The sequence below is a fragment of the Trichosurus vulpecula genome, chromosome 8, assembly GCF_011100635.1.
Source record: "Trichosurus vulpecula isolate mTriVul1 chromosome 8, mTriVul1.pri, whole genome shotgun sequence".
In the NCBI taxonomy this organism is placed as follows: Eukaryota; Metazoa; Chordata; class Mammalia; order Diprotodontia; family Phalangeridae; genus Trichosurus; species Trichosurus vulpecula.
In genome coordinates this window covers 12,495,384-12,515,783 of record NC_050580.1, presented here as the reverse complement: position 1 = coordinate 12,515,783, position 20,400 = coordinate 12,495,384, and the positions used below count along the sequence as shown (strand labels likewise).

Genomic DNA, 20,400 nt, shown 5'->3' with positions numbered 1-20,400 from the left:
GGGTGTCTTGTCCTCCCTTCCCCCCAAATCACCAAAGTTGTTTTCAGGTTTTCTGTTATATAAACTAAAAGTTGAGTGGCTTTTTTCAATAATGAGGCATCAGGCACTTCAGTTGGTTGGGATTTTGAAGCCCCTTGAGGGGCTGAAGGCTAAAACTGCATTATAAAAGCCAGTATAGTATTTCCATTATTAAAGACTCTTCTGTTTAGTGTTTAAAATTATTCCAGACCAATATAGGCCACAGTATGCTAATATCTTTTTAAAGTTGCTTTTTCTCCTCCTTGCCAAGCTAAATTTGTGGCCTGGCTCCTTTTACAACTAGGATTTGATAATGATAAAGTTTAACAGCCAAGTAATTCTTGTTTTACCTGGGCACTAGAAGGTAGCTCTGGGAAAATGAGGTGTCATAAAATACTATAGGAGAATTCTATCTAAACTTTGATGTTAAATGTCTGTCTCAGCATTTCTAAAATGGAGTTTCTTCTTTAAATTTTATTTTTCAATTAACAAAAATCTAATTTGTCTCCCTCTCATCTACCCCTCCTTGGAACAACATGAAAAAACAAAACCCTTGTAATAAATAAGCGTCGTTAGGTAAAATTAAAAAAAAAAGTGCTAGTGATCAAGCAAGAATAATTGTAAAGTGCCATATATATTATCATTATGGTAGGTGCTGTAGAAATGTGATTGTTGTTTTCATGGGGTGACTCTGGGGTTAGGGGTCTCCACCCTCAGTCAAACTCTGTCTGTACCTTGGTAGGGAAGGGAAAAGGAGAGGCAGGTCAAGACTCAGCCATTGTCCTTCCATGGCTGGTTACTGCCTTAATGCATTTTCTTGAACCTTTACTTCTGTTATTAGCGGTTCATTCACTTTCCCAAAGGAAAAGAATTAGGCTTTAGACTAAGATCATTTGAAAGTGTTTTCTTAGTTTCTCCTAATGGGGTGTGGTGCTTAGTCACCTTTGATAATACCTTTTATGTCTTTGGAGGGAGGATGCCAGCTGTTCATTGCTGTTCATTTATTGAGCTGCCTCACTGGAGGGGGCAGGGACAATGGATCAGGTGCTGGACTTAGAGGCGAAGACCTGGTTTCCAACCTCCTTAGATACCACCTGTGTGACTCTGGTGAAGTCATTTAACTGCCCTCAGCTTCAGTTTTCTTATCTTAAAAATGGGAGGAATAGAATCAGCTGCCTCCCAGGGATGCGGTGAGGATCAAATGAAAAGGCTTCAACATACTATAGAAATGCTGGCTCTAAATCCCTGTCCTCATTTGGAAAGTGCTTTGTGAACTTTAAAGTGCAACATAAACACCACTGTTTGAATCTGGAGGCCTTAACCTCTCAGGCTCAGCTTCTTCATTTATAAAGTGGTGATCATACTAGTAGCACCTATTTCCCAGGATAGGGCAGAGAATGAGAGATCTAACCCTAATTCTGTTTGTCTTACACAACACTCAGAATCGTGTGTGCAGCAAATGGTGTTTTTGTTGTTGTTCAGGTGTTTTCAGTCTGGTCCCAGACTCTATGACCCCATTTGGGGTTTTCTGGGCAAAGATACTGGACTGGCTCTCCGCTTCCTTCTCCATCTCATTTTACAGATAAATAAACTGACCCAGAGTTAAGTGATCTGGCCAGGGTCACACAGCTATTAGGTGGCTGAAGCTGGATTTGAACTCAGGAAGATGAGTCTTCCTGACTCTAGGCCATTCCACTATCTAGCTCCCCAAAAGTGCTACATAAATGCTAGCTATTAGTATTAATAACTAGGGCAGGGTCAGAGTTTCCTTCCAAATGGATTTCTTTCTGGCAGAACTACCAGTTGAATAGGGATTACATCATGAAATGCAGCTGAGAAACCAGCATACTCAGGAGCAGGTGAAATGGTTTGTAGTGGGCTGGGATTCTTGTCTTTGACCCTTGGTCTTGCCTCCCTTCTGTATGAAGTTCCTGATCAATTTGCATGTTGTTGAGTTAATGACTCCTCTGTTGGTCCATGGGCTTGGATGTTCAATTTCGTGCAGGAGCCACTAGGTGGTGCCATATAGGTTTGGTCCCTCCCTCCCTCTCACTTTTCCCACATTGAAGGCACCTGATCACTGTGAAGGGAGGATAGGAATTTATAGATTTACAACTGGAAGGGCCCTTGTGGCTCACTGATTCCAACCCTTTCATCATATGTAGAAAATGAAGCCTAGAGAAGTTAAATGATCTACTAAAGCCACACAGTAAAGGGCAGACCCAGAATTCAAACCCAGTCCTCTGACCCCTACCTCAAGGGCCCTTTGCTTTTTACCAGGCTGCCCTTCTCTGGTTCTGGTCTCAGAGGAGATGAGGTCAGTCCTGAGTGACCCTGGGCAAGTCACCTGATGTCCTCATCTGCGAAATAAGGGGGTTGGAATAGCTGGCTTCTAAGGTCCTTTCCATCTCTGTCTATAAATCAAAGTTGGTCTCTATTCTCATGATGCCTATTAAACATTTCTCTGGAGTGAAACTAGGGAGTTATTTTGTGGGCTCTGATTGGAGGGTGGGTCTGCGACCTCCAACCCTTCATTGAAGGAGACACCTCAGCTCAGACATCTCTTCATTTCTCACCTGGTTGCAGCAACGTGAGTAGTGGGTAGAGTGCTCAGCCTGGAGTCAGGAAGACCTGAGTTCAAATCCCACCTCAGATACTTACTAGCTGTGTGACCCTGAGCAAGTCACTTAACCCTGTTTGCCTCAGTTTCCTCATCTGTAAAATGAGCTGGAGAAGGAAATGGCAAGCCAGTATGGTATCTTTGTCAAGGAAACACAAAATGGGGTCATGAGTCAGACATGACTGAACAACAACAACAACAGTAGTGCAACTTTGGGACTTCTCCGTCTGACAATTTCACCATCTCCCCTTTATCCTGGTCATCTTCTCTCCACCTTTTTCAGCTTCCTTTCTTGTATTATTTCCCTCATTAGATTATAAGTTCTTCAAGAGCAGAGATTCTTTCTTTCTCTCTTTCTTTCCTTCTTTCTTTCTTTTTTCTTCCTTCCTTCCTTCTTTCCTTCCTTCCTTCCTTTTTCTTTCTTTGTTTCTTTCTTTCTCTTTTCCATTTTTTGTATTGGTATACCCAATGTTTAACACAATTCATGGTGCATAGTAGGTGTTTAATCAATGTTTATCATCTATTGGGTTCAGCTTTGCCAGGATACTAAAACTAAGGAAAAAAATAGCCATGATGTACCAAGAGTTGGGATTCTAACAGACTCAGCAACTGAGGGAAGTTCTAGGACTTCCCTTTTAACCACAACTTCTACCCCTTCCCCTTCCCTGGCAGGTGGGTGGCACAGTGGATATGGAAAATAAACAAGAAAGAAGTTAACAGAGTTTTAGAAAAGGTAGATGTGGTAGACCTCTGGAGAAAACTGGATGGAGATAAAAAGTAATATACTTTTTTCTCAGTGGTACATGGCACATACTCAAAAATTGACCATGTACTAGGGCATAAAAACCGCACAATGCAGTGCAGAAAGGCAGAAGTAGTCAAAGCATACTTTTCAGATCATGATGCAATAAAAATTATTTTTAACAAAGAACCATAGAAAAATAACCTAAAAATTAATTGGAAACTAAATAATCTAATTCTAAAGAATGAGTGGGCCAAAGAGCAAATCAGAGAAACAATTAATAACTTCATTCAAGAGAAGGACAATAATCAGACAACATACCAAAACTTACATGATGTAGCAAAAGCAGTTCTTAGGGAAAGTTTTATATCTCTAAATGCTTGCATGAATAAAATAGAGAAAAAGGATAACAACGAATTGGGCACACAACTGAAAAAGCTAGGAAAAGAACAAATTGAAAATCCCCAATTAAATACCAAATTAGAAATACTGAAAATCAAAGGAGAGCTTAATAAAGTTTAAATCAAGAAAACTATTACATTAATAAATAAAAGCAAGAGCTGATTTTATGAAAAAAACCAATAAAATTGATAAACCTCTGGTCAATTTGATTAAAAAAAAGAAGAAAACCAAATTACCAGTATCAAAAATGAAAAGGGTGAATTTACCCCCAAAGAAGAGGAAATTAAAACAATAATTAGGAATTATTTTGCCCAATTGTATGCCCATAAATTTGACGACCTTAGGGATGTGGATGAATATCTACAAAAGTACAAATTGCCCAGGTTAATAGAAGAGGACGTAAAATACCTAAATAACCCCATCTCAGAAAAAGAAATTGAGCAAGCCATCAATTAATTCCCTAGGAAAAAATCTCCGGGGCCAGGTAGTTTTACATGTGAATTTTATCAAACATTCAAAGAACAATTAATTCCTATACTTTATAGACTATTTGGGAAAATAGGGAAAGAAGGAGTCCTACCAAATTCTTTTTAGGACACAAATATGGTACTAATACCCAAACTCAAAGGAACTCAAAACAGAGAAAGAAAAGTATACACCAATTTCCCTAATGAATATTGATGCAAAAATTTTAAATAAAATATTAGCAAAAAGATTGCAGCAACTTATCAGGAGAATAATACACTATGACCAGGTAGGATTTATTCCAGGAATGCAAGGGTGGTTCAACACTAGGAAAATTATCAGCATAATTGATCACATTAACAAAAAATCTAGCAGAAAACATATGATCTTCTCAATAGATGCAGAAAAAGCTTTCGACATAATACAACACCCATTCCGATTAAAAACACTAGAAAGCATAGGCATAAATGTAGCCTTCCTTAAAATTATAAGTAGCATCTACCTAAAACCATCAATAAGCATTATTTGTAATGGTGATAAACTAGATGCATTCCCAATAAGATAGGGGTGAAACAAGGATGACCATTATCACCCCTATTATTCAATTTGGTACTAGAAATGTTAGCTGTAGCAATAAGAGAAGAAAAAGAAATTTAAGGAATTAGAATAGGCAAAGAAGAAACTAAATTATCACTTTTTGCAGATGATATGATGATTTACTTGGAGAGTCCTAGAGAATCAAGTAAAAAATTACTTGAAATAATAAACAACTTTAGCAAAGTTGCAGGATATAAAATAAACCCACATAAATCCTCAGCATTCCTACACATTACTAACAAAACCCAACAGCAAGAGATAGAAAGAGAAATTCCATTTAAAGTTACTGTAGACACTACAAAATATTTGGGAGTCTACATGCCAAGACAAACCCATGGCCTATATGAACATAATTATGAAACACTTTTCACACAAATAAAGTCAGATATTTATAAATGGAAAAAAATATCAGTTGTTCATGGTTAGGCCAAACTAATATAATAAAAATGACAATTTCACCTAAATTAATTTACTTATTCAGTGCCATACCAATCAAACTACCAAAACATTATTTTACAGAGCTGGATAAAATAATAACAAAATTCATCTGGAAGAACAAGAGGTCTAGAATATCTAGGGTATTAATGAAAAGAAATGCTAGGGAAAGTGGCCTAGCCATATCAGATATTAAATTGTATTGTAAAATAGCAGTCATCAAAACTATCTGGTACTGGCTAAGAAACAGAGTCATGGATCAGTGGAATAGGTTAGGTACACAAGATGCAGTAGTCAATGACTATAGCAATTATTCTTTGATAAACCCAAAGATTCCATCTTCTGGGCTAAGAATTCACTATTTCACAAAAACTTCTGGGAAAATTGGAAAATGGTAGGGCAGAAACTGGGCATAGACCAATATCTTACACCGTATACCAAAATAAAGTCAAAATGGATTCATGATTTAGGAATAAAGGCTGATACTATAAGCAATTTGGGAGAGAAAGGAATAGTTTACCTATCAGATTTATGGAAAAGGAAACAATTCATGATACAACGAGAGAGAGAGACAGAGAGAGAGAGAGACAGAGAGAGACAGACAGAGACAGATATATATATATATATATATATATATATATATATATATAGAGAGAGAGAGAGAGAGAGAGAGAGACAGCATTACAAAATGCAAAATGGATAATTTTGAGTATGTTAAATTGAATAGTTTTGTATTAAAAAACCAACGCAACAAAGATTAGGAGGGAAGCAGAAAATTGGGAGAAAATCTTTACAACTAGTGTCTCCGATGAAGGCCTCATCTCTAAAATATACAGGTAACTGAGCCAAATTTATAGGAATACAAGTCATTCCCCAATTGAGAAATGGTCAAAGGATATGAACAGGCAGTTTTCAGAGGAAGAAATTAAATATATATGTAGGCATATGAAAAAATGCTCTAAATCACTACTGATTAGAGAAATACAAATCAAAGCAACTCTTAGGTACCACATCTCTCCTGTCAGATTGGCTAACATGACAAAATAGGAAAATGATAAATGCTGGAGAGGATGTGGGAAAATTAGAACACTGTCTCACTGTTGGTGGAGTTGTGAACTGATCCAGCCATTCTGGAGAGCAATTTGGAACTATGCCCAAAGGACTATGAAAATGTTCATACTCTTTGACCCTGCAGTACCACTTCCAGTGTTGTATCCCAAAGAGATCACACAAGTGGGAAAAGGACCCATATGTACAAAAATATTTATAGCGGCTCTTTTTGTATTGGCAAAGAATTGGAAATCAAGGGCATGCCCACCAACTGGGGAATGGCTAAACAAGTTGTGGCATATGAATGTAATGGAATACTATCGTGCTATAAGAAATGGGGAAGATACAGACTTCATAATACCCTGGAAAATCCTACAAGATATAATGCTAAGTGAGCAAAGCAGAACTAGGAGAACACTATACACAACCACAGATATATGGATTCTGTGATTACTAACCTTGATAGACTTAGTTCTTCTCAGCAATACAAGGTTCAAAGACAACTCCAAAGGACTCATTAGGGAGGGAGATATCTACATCCAGAGAAAGAACTATGGAGACTGAATGCAGATTGAGGCAAATTGTTTGCTCTCCTTTTTTTTGTTTTTTTTTTCCTCTCTTTTGTTTCTGTTTTTGGTATTTTTTGTTTTGTTTCTTCTGTCTCATGATTCATTCCACTGGTAATAATTCTTCTTTATAACTTGAAAATATATATATCTTTTATTTTCCTTTATAATACCTTGGGCCAATATTTATGATTTTGAAAGGTGAAGGTGCCATCCTTGGGAAATTTTGAAAGTGTGAGTTAATGAAATATTCGTCATTCATTTTTTAGATTAATTTATTTAATTTTTAGTTTTCAACATTCATTTCCATAAGATTTTGAGTTACAAATTTTCTCTCCATCTCTACCCTCCACTCACCCCAAGATGGCATACATTCTTATTATCCCTTTCCCCAGTCTCCCTTCTATCACCCCACCTCCCCCTCTCCCCTTCCCCCTCAGTTTCTTGTAGAGAAAGATAGGTTTCTATATCCCATTGCCTATATATCTCATTTCCCAGTTGCAGGTAAAAATAATTTTCAACATTTGTTTTTTAAAACTTTGAGTTCCAAATTCTCTCCTTTCTTCCCCCCTCCAACTCTCCCTCTTTGAGAAGGCAAGCAATTTAGTATAGGTTATTCACGTATCATCATGCAAAACACTTCCATAATAGCCATGTTGTGAAAAGCTAACTATATTTCCCTCCATCCTATTCTGTCCTCCACTTATTCAATTTTCTCCTTTGACTCTGTCTCTTTTCAAAAAAGTTTGCTTCTGACAACCCCCTCCCCCAATCTGTCCTCCCTTCTATCATTCCCCCTTATCCACTTCTCCCCTACTTTCCTGTAGGGTAAGACACCCAATTGAGTGTGTATGTTATTCCCTCCTTAAGCCAAATCTGATGAAAGTAAGGTTCACTCATTCCCTATCACCTTCCCCTTCTTCCCTTCCATTATAACAGCTTTTTCTTGCTTCTTTCTTGGGAAATAATTTACCCCATTCTATCTCCTCCTTTTCTCCTTCTCCCAATATATTCCTCTCTCACTCCTTAATTTTATTTCTTAGATATCATGTTTTCATATTCAACTCACTCTGTGCCCTATTTCTAAAAACATACATATATACACATACATATATGTATATATATGTATGTATGTATGTATGTATGTATGTATGTATGTATGTATGTATATCCCCTTCAACTACCCTAATACTGAGAAAGGTCTCATGAGTTACAAGTAACATCTTTCCATGTAAGAATGTAAACAGTTCAACTTTAATAAGTCCCTTATGGAGGAATGCGGATCCGGCTGCAAGGTGACTGCAACTGAACAATTAGGGCAGGATCACCATGGCTCTTAAAAGGCTCTCCATGTTTTTATCTCTTGTTCAGTCTGCAACGTCAGTGTATTTTCAAATGAACATTGGTGTTACAGCAGTTGCATTTAACAAGGAACTTGATCCTGTTCAAAAACTCTTTGTAGACAAGATTAGAGCATATAAATCTAAGAGACAAGGAGCTGGAGGACCTGTTGATATAGGTCCTGAATATCATCAAGATCTGGACAGAAACTATTCAAGCTTAAGCAGATGTATGGTAAAGCAGACATGAATACATTCCCAACATTGAAATTTGAAGACCCCAAATTTGAAGAGGCACATAAACACTCATCTTGAGGATTCACTACAGAGTGTATATTGCTGTTTGATTTTTTTTGTCATGAATTAGTTGTATAACTGATCAGTAGTAACAATAAATTTTAATTTCACTTTCAAAAAAATAAAAAAATAAGTTCTTTATGATTTCTCTTTCCTGTTTACCTTTACCTGCTTCTATTGATCCTCATATTTGAAAATCAAATTTTCTATCCAGCTCTGATCTTTTCATCTAGAATGCCTGAAAGTCTTCTATTTTATTGAATATCCGTTATTTCCTCTGAGGGATTGTATTCAGTTTTTCTGGGTAGGTGATTCTTGGTTTTAATCCTAGCTCCTCTGACCTCCAGAATACCATATTCTAAGCCCTTTGATTCCTTAATGTAGAAGCTGCTAGATCTTGGGTTATCCTGATTCTGTTTCCACAATACTTGAATTGTTTCTTTCTGAATGTTTTCAATATTTTCTCCTTGACCTGAAAACTCCAGAATTCAGCTACAATATTCCCAGGAGTTTGCCTTTTGAGATCTTTTTCAAGAGGTGATAAGTGGATTCTTTTAATTTCTATTTTACCCTCTGGTTCTAAAATATCAGGGAAGTTTTCCTTAACAATTTCTTGAAAGATAATATCTAGGATTTTTTCTGATCATGGCTTTCAGGTAGTCCAATAATTTTTAGATTATCTCTCATGGATCTATTTTCCAGGCCAGTTGTTTTTCCAATGAGATATTTCACATTGTCTTCTATTTTGATTTTGTTTAATAATTTCTTGATTTCTCATAAAATCATTAACTTTCGTTTGATCCATTCTAATTTTTAAGAAATTATTTTCTTCAGTGATCTTTTGGACCTCCTTTTCCATTTGGTCAATTCTGCTTTTTAAGGCATTCTTCTCTTCATTGGCTTTGTGGCCCTCTTTTGCCATTTGGGTTAGTCTATTTTTTAAGATGTTATTTTCCTCGGTATTTTTTAGGTCTCACTTAGCAATCTATTGACTTGTTTTTCATGATTTTCTTGCATCACTCTCATTTCTCTTCCCAATTTTTTTCTACTTCTCTTACTTGATTTTCAGACTTGTTTTTGAGCTCTTCTAAATGGCCTGAGACCAATTCATATTTTTCTTGTAGGCTTTTTACATAGCATCTTTGACTTTGTTGTCTTGTTCTGGCTTTATGTTTTGATCTTCTTTGTCACCAAAGTCTAAGGGTTTTTTACACTGTCTGCTCATTTCTCCAGCCAATTACATAACTTTTGAGCTCTTTGTCGAGGTATGACTCTGCTTCCATAGTAGAGAATACTCTGTCCCAAGCTTCAGGGGTTTTGAGCAGCTGATTTCAGAGCTACTTCTAGGCACCTGTACATTTTCAGTTCTTCTGAGGTGGTATGATCCAAGAAGAGGTGTATACTCCTCTCCTGGCCTATGTTCTGGTCTATGAGTGACCCCAAGCATTCCTTAATGCCCTGCAACTGTGAGGAGGACTCCCTGTCTACAGCCACCACAATCTCTGCCACAACAGCTCTCCTCCTCACCCCAGGACTGCCTCCCAGGACTGTGACCAAGATTCAAGCATGGCAAAGCAAGAGAATCCCACCTCAGGTCCAGCAAAAGAATCCCTGCACTCCTGCTCTTATCACCCACTTAATCCCCCCACCATCTGTAGGACTGGAGCTCTGGGAGCAGCTGCTGCCACCCTTCTGGGGCCACTGCTGCCACCTCTACCACCTTGGGGCTGGTGGCAGACCACACTCTTCTCTCACCTAGGTCCAACAGAGTTTTCCCACTAACCTGCTTAGTTGTCTTTGACATTTGTGGTTTGAGAAGTCTCGAAACCACCACAGTTGCCAGTGATTCAGTGCCCTAGGGCCTGCTCCACTGGTCTGCTCTGGGCTGGGCTATTCCGGTCTGGTCTACTCTGGCCTAGTCTGTGCCAGCCTGTCCCACACTGGACTATACTCTGCTCCTAGCACAGTGCGGTAGACCTTTCCTGTCAGCCTTCCCGGCTGTCTTGAGTGGAAGAAATAACTGCAGTCGAATATTTCAATCCCTCCTAATTGAACTATGCCTGTCAAGAGGCTTCAGGGTTTGCTGGCTTTGAAAATAGTATCATGCTGTTGCAATATTTTACGGATGACAGAATCACAGAGCTAAAAAGGCCCTTAGAGGCCATTTGTTCCAACCTCCTCATTTTACAGATGAGGAAACTTGGTCCCCTTAAGAGAAGCTAAGAGACTTGTGTCCCACTGCCAGAAAGCATTGGAGGTAGGATTCAAATCCAGTTCTTCTGACTTCAGAGATGAGATACTTCCCATAGTGGAATGCTGCCATTAAGCAATAGTCAACAAAAGAGAAAAAAAAACAGTTTTGACCAAAGGATATGACCTTGTTCTTCAATTCCCCAGGACAGATTTTTTCCTCCCCTCAAACTGGGAGATGTTCAATGGCCTAGGCCAGGTGTGTGGAACCTGTGGCCCTCTAGGTCCTCAAGTGTGGCCCTTTGACTGAAACTAAACTTCACAGAACAAATCAGTCAAAAGGCTGCACCAAAGGACCTAGAAGGCCACATGTGGCCTCAAGGCCACAGGATCCCCTCCCTGGCCTACCCCATCTAAGGGACAGGAATTCTGGAGACTGTGACCTTGGCCAAGATCATCTCAAGGTCCTTCTGGTGGGTGGCTCTAAGGAGTCCCACAGAAGACTAAGCTTTTAGCTTTGTCTGTTTGCACCATACTAAAAAAAACTTTGACCAAAGTAAACTGAAAAAAATATTTTGGTGAATTCTTGTCTCAAGGTAGGGGCTTTGAATGTTGCTACTCACTGTTGTATATTTACTATTATTTCCTCTGGAAATCCATGCTACCATACCTGAATGACCTCACCAAGACACCAGAGGATTGGGAATCAGATTTTATTTGAAGTCTCAGTTTTGCCTTGTAGCAATGGGTAAATTACTTTCACATTGATTCAATCAATCCATATTAAAAGTAGCTACTATGGGCATGAGCTTTGTCTTGAGGCAGTGTTTATAGTTGTTTCAAAGTGAATATGGAAGAGCGACAGTGATTTACTGCTTATTCCACCATCTTAGCTCCTGCACACACCTTAGCTTAACCAGGGGAACCAGCAGACTCCAGCTCAGGAAACCACCACATGCTTCAGCACAGCCCAGGAGAGTTGGGCATTTGCTGCTACCAGACTTCCAGGTGATTCAGCACAGTCCAGGGCAAACAGGCATCTTCCAAGGGCCAGACCTACAAGTGCTTCAGTGTAGTTCTGGAGCCATGAAGAAAAACCCAACCTGATCTCTGCACATGTCAGATATCACCAGTGGGACCCCAGGTTAGCACCAGGTAAGCTGCCAGACACCTACAGCCTCCAGCTGCCAACACATGAGGCCCAATTGCCAGTGACTAGGCCCCTAAACCCCAGCATAAGAAGTTTGGGACAGTGCTCCCTATGCTCCAGTAGGAGAGCTCAACTTTAAAAGCCAGTAAATAGGCAAATGATGAGCAAAAAGCAAAAATGAACATGGATGATAGTTGTTTTGTTGACAGAGAAGATCAAAACACAAACTCAGAAGAGGACCATACTATGAATATGCCTACATCCAAAAGCTCAGAGGGGGAATATGAATTTGTCTTGAGCCCAAAAAAGCCTTCTTGGAAGAGCTCAAGAAGGATTCAAAAGTCAAATAAGAGAGGTAGAAGAAAAATTGGGAAAAGAAATGAGATGTATATAAGAGAGAGTCAACAGCTTGGAAAACAAAGGACAAAAATTGACTGAAGAAAGCAATTTCTTAAAAAATACAATTGGCTGAAAGGGGTAAAAATCCACTGAAGAAAACAACTCCTTAAAAACATAATTGGCCAAACGGAGAAGGAGGTACAAAAGTTAACTGAAGAAAATAATTGATTAAAAATTAGAATTGGGGGGGGGCGGAGCCAAGATGGCAGCGGGTAAGCAGGGACTAGAGTGAGCTCCCTACGGAGTTCCTCCAAAAACCTATAAAAATGGCTCTGAACCAATTCTAGAATGGCAGAACCCATAGAACAGCAGAGGGAAGCAGGGCTCCGCCCAGAACAACCTGGATGGTCTCTGGGCGAGGTCTATTCCACACGGAGCTGGGAGCTGGGAATGGAGTGGAGCAGAGCCCAGCCTGAGCAGCGTGGAACAACCAAACTTGGAGTCGGGTGGATGGGGCCCCTAGTGCCCTGAATATGTGAGCTGCGGCAGTTACCAGACCCCTCGACCCACAAACACCAAAGACTGCGGAGAAGGTTAGTGGGAAAAGCTGCGGGAGTGGAAGGAGTTCGTGGTTCAGCTTCCAGCCCCAGGGGCAGCCGAGGTGGGGCAGCTACAGCTGTTGTTACTTCCAGCTCCAGGCCCACCTGGTGGGAGGAATTAAGTGGCGGATCAGAGCAGGAGTGCACAGCCTGCCGAAGATCTAAGCCCAGTTCGGGCTGGGGGTTGGGGAAGGAGCAGTGTTGGTGTGGCAGAGCTGGCACCTCCCCCCAAACGCGGAACATAGAACTCGTTAGTCTACAAGAAGTCATACCCCACTGAAAAACTCAAGGGTCAAGTTAGTTGGTTGGGAATATGACCAGGCAGCGAAAGCACACCGAGATTCAGTCTCAGACTTTGGATTCTTTCTTTGGTAACAAAGAAGACCAAAACATACAGCCTAAAGAAGCCAACAAAGTCATAGAGCCTACAACAAAAGCCTCCAAGAAAAACATGAACTGGCCCCAGGCCATAGAAGAATTCAAAAAGGAGTTGGAAAAGCAAGTTAGAGAAGTAGAGGAAAAATTGGGAAGAGAAATGAGAAGGATGCGAGAAAACCATGAAAAACAAGTCAATGACTTGCTAAAGGAGAGCCAAAAAAATACTTAAAAATACACTGAAGAAAACAACACCTTAAAAAACAGACTAACTCAAATGGCAAAAGAGCTCCAAAAAGCCAATGAGGAGAAGAATGCCTTGAAAGGCAGAATTAGCCAAATGGAAAAGGAGGTCCAAAACACCACTGAAGAAAATACTACTTTAAAAATTAGATTGGAGCAAGTGGAAGCTAGTGACTTTATGAGAAATCAGGATATTCTAAAACAGAACCAAAGGAATGAAAAAATGGAAGACAATGTGAAATATCTCATTGGAAAAACCACTGACCTGGAAAATAGATCCAGGAGAGATAATTTAAAAATTATTGGACTACCTGAAAGCCATGATCAAAAAAAGAGCCTAGATACCATCTTTCAAGAAATTATCAAGGAGAACTGCCCTGATATTCTAGAGCCACAGGGCAAAATAGAAATTGAAAGAATCCATAGATCGCCTCCTCAAATAGATCCCAAAAAGAAATCTCCTAGGAATATTGTCACCAAATTCCAGAGCTCCCAGATCAAGGAGAAAATGTTGCAAGCAGCCAGAAAGAAACAATTTGAGTATTGTGGAAACCCAAGCAGAATAACCCAAGATCTGGCAGCTTCTACATTAAGAGATCGAAGGGCTTGGAATGCGATATTCCGGAGGTCAACGGAGCTAGGATTGAAACCTAGAATCACCTACCCAGCAAAACTGAGTATCATGTTCCAAGGCAAAATATGGATTTTCAATAAAATAGAGGACTTTCAAGCTTTCTCAGTGAAAAGACCAGAACTGAATAGAAAATTTGACTTTCAAACACAAGAATCAAGAGAAGCATGAAAAGGTAATCAAGAAACGGAAATTGCAAGGGACTTACTAAAGTTGAACTGTTTTGTTTACATTCTTACATGGAAAGATGATGTGTATGATTCATGAGACCTCAGTATTAGGGTAGTTGAAGGGAATATACATATATATATGTTTATGTATATATATATATATATATAAGTGAATGTGTATGTATATATCTATGTGTATAGGTATGTATGTGTATGAATGTGTATATATATATGTAAATGAGATAGAGCAGACACAGGGTGAGTTGAAGATGAAGGGAAGATATCTAAAAGAAATAAAATGAAATTAAGGGATGAGAGAGCAACATACTGAGAGAGGGAGATAGGGAGAGATAGAATGGGGTGGATTATCTCGCATAAAGGTGACAAGAGGAAGCAGTTCTGTGGAGGAGGGGAGAGGGCAGGTGAGGGGGGAATGAGTGAACGTTGCTCTCATCGAATTTGGCCTGAGGAGGGAATACCATACATACTCAGTTAGGTGTCTTATCCCACAGGAAAGAAGAGAGAGGAAGATAAAAAAAAATAAAAGAGGGGGATGATGGAGGGGAGGGCAGATGGGGGTGGAGGTAATCAAAACAAACACTTTGGAAGGGGGACAGGGTCAAGGGAGAAAATTCAATAAAGCGGGATGGGTTGGGAAGGAGCAAAATGTAGTTAGCCTTTCACAGCATGAGTATTGGGGAAGGGTTATACATAATAATACATGTGTGGCCTAGGTTGAAGTGCTTGACTTCTTGGGGAGGGTGGGTGGGAAGGGAAGAGGGGAGAGAATTTGGAACTCAAAGTTTTAAAAACAGATGTTCAAAAACAAAAAAAAAAGTTTTTGCATGCAACTAAAAAATAAGATACACAGGCAATGGGGTGTAGAAATTTATCTTGCCCTACAAGAAAGGAAGGGAAAAGGGGATGAGAGGGGAGGGGGGTGATAGAGGGGAGGGCTGACTGGGGAACAGGGCAACCAGAATATAAGCCATCTTGGAGTGGGGGGGAGGGTAGAAATGGGGAGAAAATTTGTAATTCAAACTGTTGTGAAAATCAATGCTGAAAACCAAATATGTTAAATAAATAAATTTAAATAAGAAAGAAAAAAAATTAGAATTGGGCAAGTGGAAGCTAATGACTCTATAAAACATCAAGAATCAGTCAAAAGAAAAAACAAAAAAGAAAGAAAAAATGGAAGAAAATGTAAATTACCTCATTGGAAAAAAAAGTGACTTGGAAAATAGATCCAGGAGAAATAATATAAGAATAATGGGACGTTCTGAAAGCTATGATCAAAAAACGTGCCTGGATGGCGTATTCAAGGAAATACTAAGGAAAACTACCCTAAGGTCCTAGAAGAAGAGGGTAAAATTTTCATTGAAAGAATCTACCAATCACTTCCTGAAAGAGATCACGAATAAAAACTCCTAGGAATACTGTAGCCAAATTCCCGAATTATAAGGTCAAGGAATGCAGCCAGAAACAATTAAAACATCCAGGAGGCACATTTAGGATTACATAGGACTTAGCAGCTTCTACATTAAAGGATCAGAGGGCTTAGAACATGATACTCTAAAAGGCAAAGGAGCTTGGATTACAACCAAGAATCAACCACCCATCAAAGTTGAGCATAATCTTCCAGGGGAAAAGATTATTCAGTGAAATATGAGGCTTTCAATCATTCCTGATTAAAAAGTACAGCACTAAACAGAAAATTGAATCTTTGAATAAAAGACTCAAGAGAAGCATAAAAAAGTAAACAGGAAAGAAAAAAATATATGTGTTATTTAATTTAGTCAAACTGTTTATATCCTTAGATGGTAAATATTGAGAAGGGTTCATTTGTTGACAAAACAAGAGATAGAGAACATTATGAAACACAAAATTTTGATTACATCAAATTAAAAAGGTTTTGCACAATCAAAGCCAATGCAAGAAGGGAAGCAGAAAGCTTGGAATCAAATTTTATAGCCAGGGTCTCTGATAAAGTCTTAATTTCTAAAATATATAAGGAATCGAGTTAAATTTACAAGAATACAATTCATTCACCAAGTAATAAATGGTCAAAGGATATGAACAGGCAGTTTTCAGAGGAAGAAATTAAGGCTACCTATAGTCAAATGAAAAAATGCTCTTAACCAGTATTGATGAGAGAAATGTGGCTTAAAATAACTTTGAGGTATCACCTCACATGGACTACTAATAAGACAAAAAAGAAAAAATGAAAAATGTTGGGAAATGTGCAAAATCTGGGAAAATTGGAACAGTAATGCATTATTAGTGCAGTTGTGAAGTAATCCAACTGATCTGGAGAACAATTTGGAACAATGCCCAAATTGCTATAAAGCTCTCCATACCCTTTGATCCAGCAATACCACTTCTAGGTCTGTATCCCAAAGAGATCATCCCAAAGGGAAATGGACACACACTTATAAAAATATTTATAGCAATTCTTTTTTGTGGTGGCAAAGAATTGGAAAATGATGGGATGTCCATGAATTGGGGAAAGACTGAACAAGTGGTTTATGAATGTAATGGAACAATATTGTTCTATAAGAAATGATGAGCAGGTGAATATCAGAAAAACCTGGAAAGACTTACATAAACTGATGCTGAGTGAAGTGAGCAGAACCAGGAGAACATTATACATAGTAACATAAACATTGTGTGATATCCAACTTTGATAGACGTAGTTCTTCTCAGTAATGCAATGATCTAAGACAATGCTGAGGGACTCATGAAGGAAAATGCGATCCACATCCAGTGAAAGAACTATGGAGTCTGAATGCAAATCAAAGCATACTACTTTCTTTTTTTCTTGTTGTTGTTTTAATTTTTGTTTTTTTCTTTCTCATGGGTTTTCCCCTTAGTTCTGATTTTTCTTTCACAACATGACTAATGTGGAAATATGCTGAATACAATTGTACATGTATAGCCTATATCAGGTTGCATATTATCTCAAGAAGAGGTGAGGGAAGGGAAGGAAAAAAATTGGAACTCAAAATCTTATAAAAGTGAATGCTGAAAACTATCTTTGCATGTAATTGGAAAAAAAAAAACAAAATACTGTTATGTGTGTGTGGAGGGGACATAGCTACTAATGTCAGATATTGTGCTGATTACGAGGCATACAGAGACCAACACAGTCCCTGCGCTCAAGGAACTTAGATTCTACTGGAGGGAAACCTATATCCAGAGAAAACAAAACACAAAATAGCTAGAAAGTAACATTTCAGGAGAGGGTACCTCAGAGTCAGTTAGATCCAGGTTGGAGGTAGCACAATATCTGACACACAATTGGGGGGCTTAATGATGTGTTGAAGAGGGAATGAATTCCAAGAATTGAGGACAGACAGCTTTGGGGAAAAAATGGAGATAAGCAATTGAATGTTGTATACAGGGAATGACAAGAAGGCCAGATTGGCACATGGAGTGAGGGTAGGGGGCTTGAAGCCAGACTGGAAAGGATTTCAAGGGCCAAAAAGAAGACTTCAATTTTTATCCTGGAGGGAAGTGGGTTACTTGAGCAGGCAAGTGACCTAATGAGTCCTATACATTAGGAAGGTCTATTCAGAAGCAGTGCAGAAGATGGATTATAGAGGGGAGTGATTGGAGGAAGAAAGACCCTGAGAAGGTTAGTAGGAGAATTCAGGTGATGGGTGATGAGGAACTAACTGGTACAAATACAAATACTATCTAATTTTATCCTCACATCTACCCAAGGAGATAAGTATTATTATTTTCTCCATTTGCAGATGAAGAAACTGAGGTGGGCAAAGAGTAAATGACATACCAAGGGTCACACAGCTTGTGTCTGAGGCAGGATTTGAACTCAGAACTTCCTAATTCGAGGAACTGCAGAAACTATCTGCCTATAACAGTAAGACCTCTTTCACCTCGATTCTAACAAGTTTGTGTGGGCGACCTCTTCCTGATGCTCTTTGAGATCAAGTGATAAAGAAAGATATTACACTCATTCTACTCTTTACAAATTGAAAGTTTGTGACAATGCTGACTGGAACAAGTCTGGATGCCAGTTTTCCAAACAAATGAGCTCCTATCAAGTCTCTGTGTGACGTTTTGATAATTCCTGCATTGTTTCAAAGTTTTTTATCATTATTATATGATGATTGGTGATCGGTGATCTTTGGTGTTGGTATTTGATTTGGGGCTACATGAACACACCCTTATAAGACAATGAACTTAATCCATAAGTGTGTCTTTTCTGCCTGCTACACTGACTGGCTGTTTCCATCACTCTCCCTCTTCTTGGGCCGCCCTATTCCCTGATACACAACAATATTTTAGGCCAATTAATAACCCTATAATGGCATCTAAGTGAAAGTAAGAGATAATTGATGTGACAAACTTCTTAGAAGAAATTTAAGAAGTTCTTGAGGACCCACATGTTCAAAAATATTCATAGAATTTTTTGTGGTGGCAAAGAATTGGAAATTGAGGGGATGCCCATCAAGTGGAGAATGGCTGAACAAGTTGTGGCATATGAATGTAATAGAATACTATTGTGCCATATGGAATGATGAGCAGATGGATTTCAGAAAATCTGGAAAGTCATACATGAACTGATGGTGAGTGAAGTGAGCAGAACCAGGAGAATATTGTACACAGCAATGATAGCATTGTGTTATGATCAACTACGATTGACTTTTTTCTCAGCAATACAACGATCCAAGACAATTCCAAAAGATGCCTGATAGAAAATGCTATCCACATCCAGAAAAAGGGAAACAATGGAGTCTGAATGCAGATTGAAGCATTTATTTTCACTTTTTGGTTTTTACTTTCTCATGGTTTTCCCCTTTTGTTCTGATTCTTTTTTCACAACTTTACTAATGGGGAAATATGTTTGGATAATTGTACCTGTATAACATATATCAGATTAGTTGCTTTCTTCAGCAGGGGGGAAGAAAGGGACTGAGGGAGAAAACTGGAACTTAAAATCTTACAAAAATGAGTGTTGAAAATTATATTTAAATGTAATTGGAAAATAATTTAGTACTATTAAATGGGAAAACAGAAGTTTCTAGATTCTCCTAGTAACAAGATTTAATTTGGTATAATTTGGTATCATTACTTACATTTGGTTCTCCAATTCTGAAACTTCAGAGAATTTCAGTTTTTGTATACCACTTGCTGTTTCCATCTTTATGTAATATCTTGACCTGATATAAGAATCTTTAAAAATTCATGAGCTTCTAAATTGTAAAATGAATGCTTCTGTCATTATTTTTTCCAGAAAACAACATTAAATTGGGGGAATACTTTCACCTTCTTCAAAACTAGTAATAAAATTTTGTATGTAAATTCTTAATAAAAATTTAAAAATTTATTACTAAAACAATCAAAGCCTGAATTTCCTTACTAGATGCATTTGGAAGCCAATCGTATACATATGTACATGGTCCTTAGAGGAAAAATATCTAATCTTGTTGCTTTCTCAAAATTTACTATTCAATTTAATTTGAAAACTTTTACATTACATCTTTTCTTATTGCTTTGCCTAATCCTCCCTTTTGGGGGATATCATTTCTATATTATAATTCTATATTATGATTTAGTCACAAATTATAAATAGAAAGCTTTTTCACATTTGAAGTCTATCATAGTACCTTAAAGATGTTCCAGTATCAACCTATTAATTGATTTATTATTGTACGTACAACACTTCTACTGCTCACATGCCTGATTATAGAAATTTGCTAGGTAAGTAAAAGGTGGGACATAGTAAAACCTTACACATACCACAATAGGGGAAAATCTTCCTTATCTCTGTTTGATTCCAAACATGACTCATATCTGACAGCCAATCATATAGTCACAGGTTATCAAAACTAAGGCTTAAGCAGTTTCAGATAAATTTTAAAATTTTAAACTGTATACATTTTTCCATTGATCACCCTAGAATTATTTTCAAACTAACTGCATTCCTTCATTACACTAAAATAATAGCTATATAAATCTTCAGAGGAAAATCTTATCTAAGTTCTTTTTATCACTGAAACTTTCATAGAATTTAATTCTTATTTTTGTTTAAAAACATATTCTACAGAATAGTGACCCAAAACTCACTAAGATATTTCAGATGAGGCTAAATTCGAATGCTGCAATGTTCCAGTGGTTCTCCCCTATAATCTTTTTTTTAACTTTATT

At 38.1% G+C, this 20,400-nt stretch overlaps 1 pseudogene; it reads left to right on the top strand.

Moving 5' to 3' along the window:
- Positions 1-8,206: 8,206 nt before the first annotated feature.
- Positions 8,207-8,550, top strand: LOC118828682 (annotated as a pseudogene).
- Positions 8,551-20,400: the final 11,850 nt, after the last annotated feature.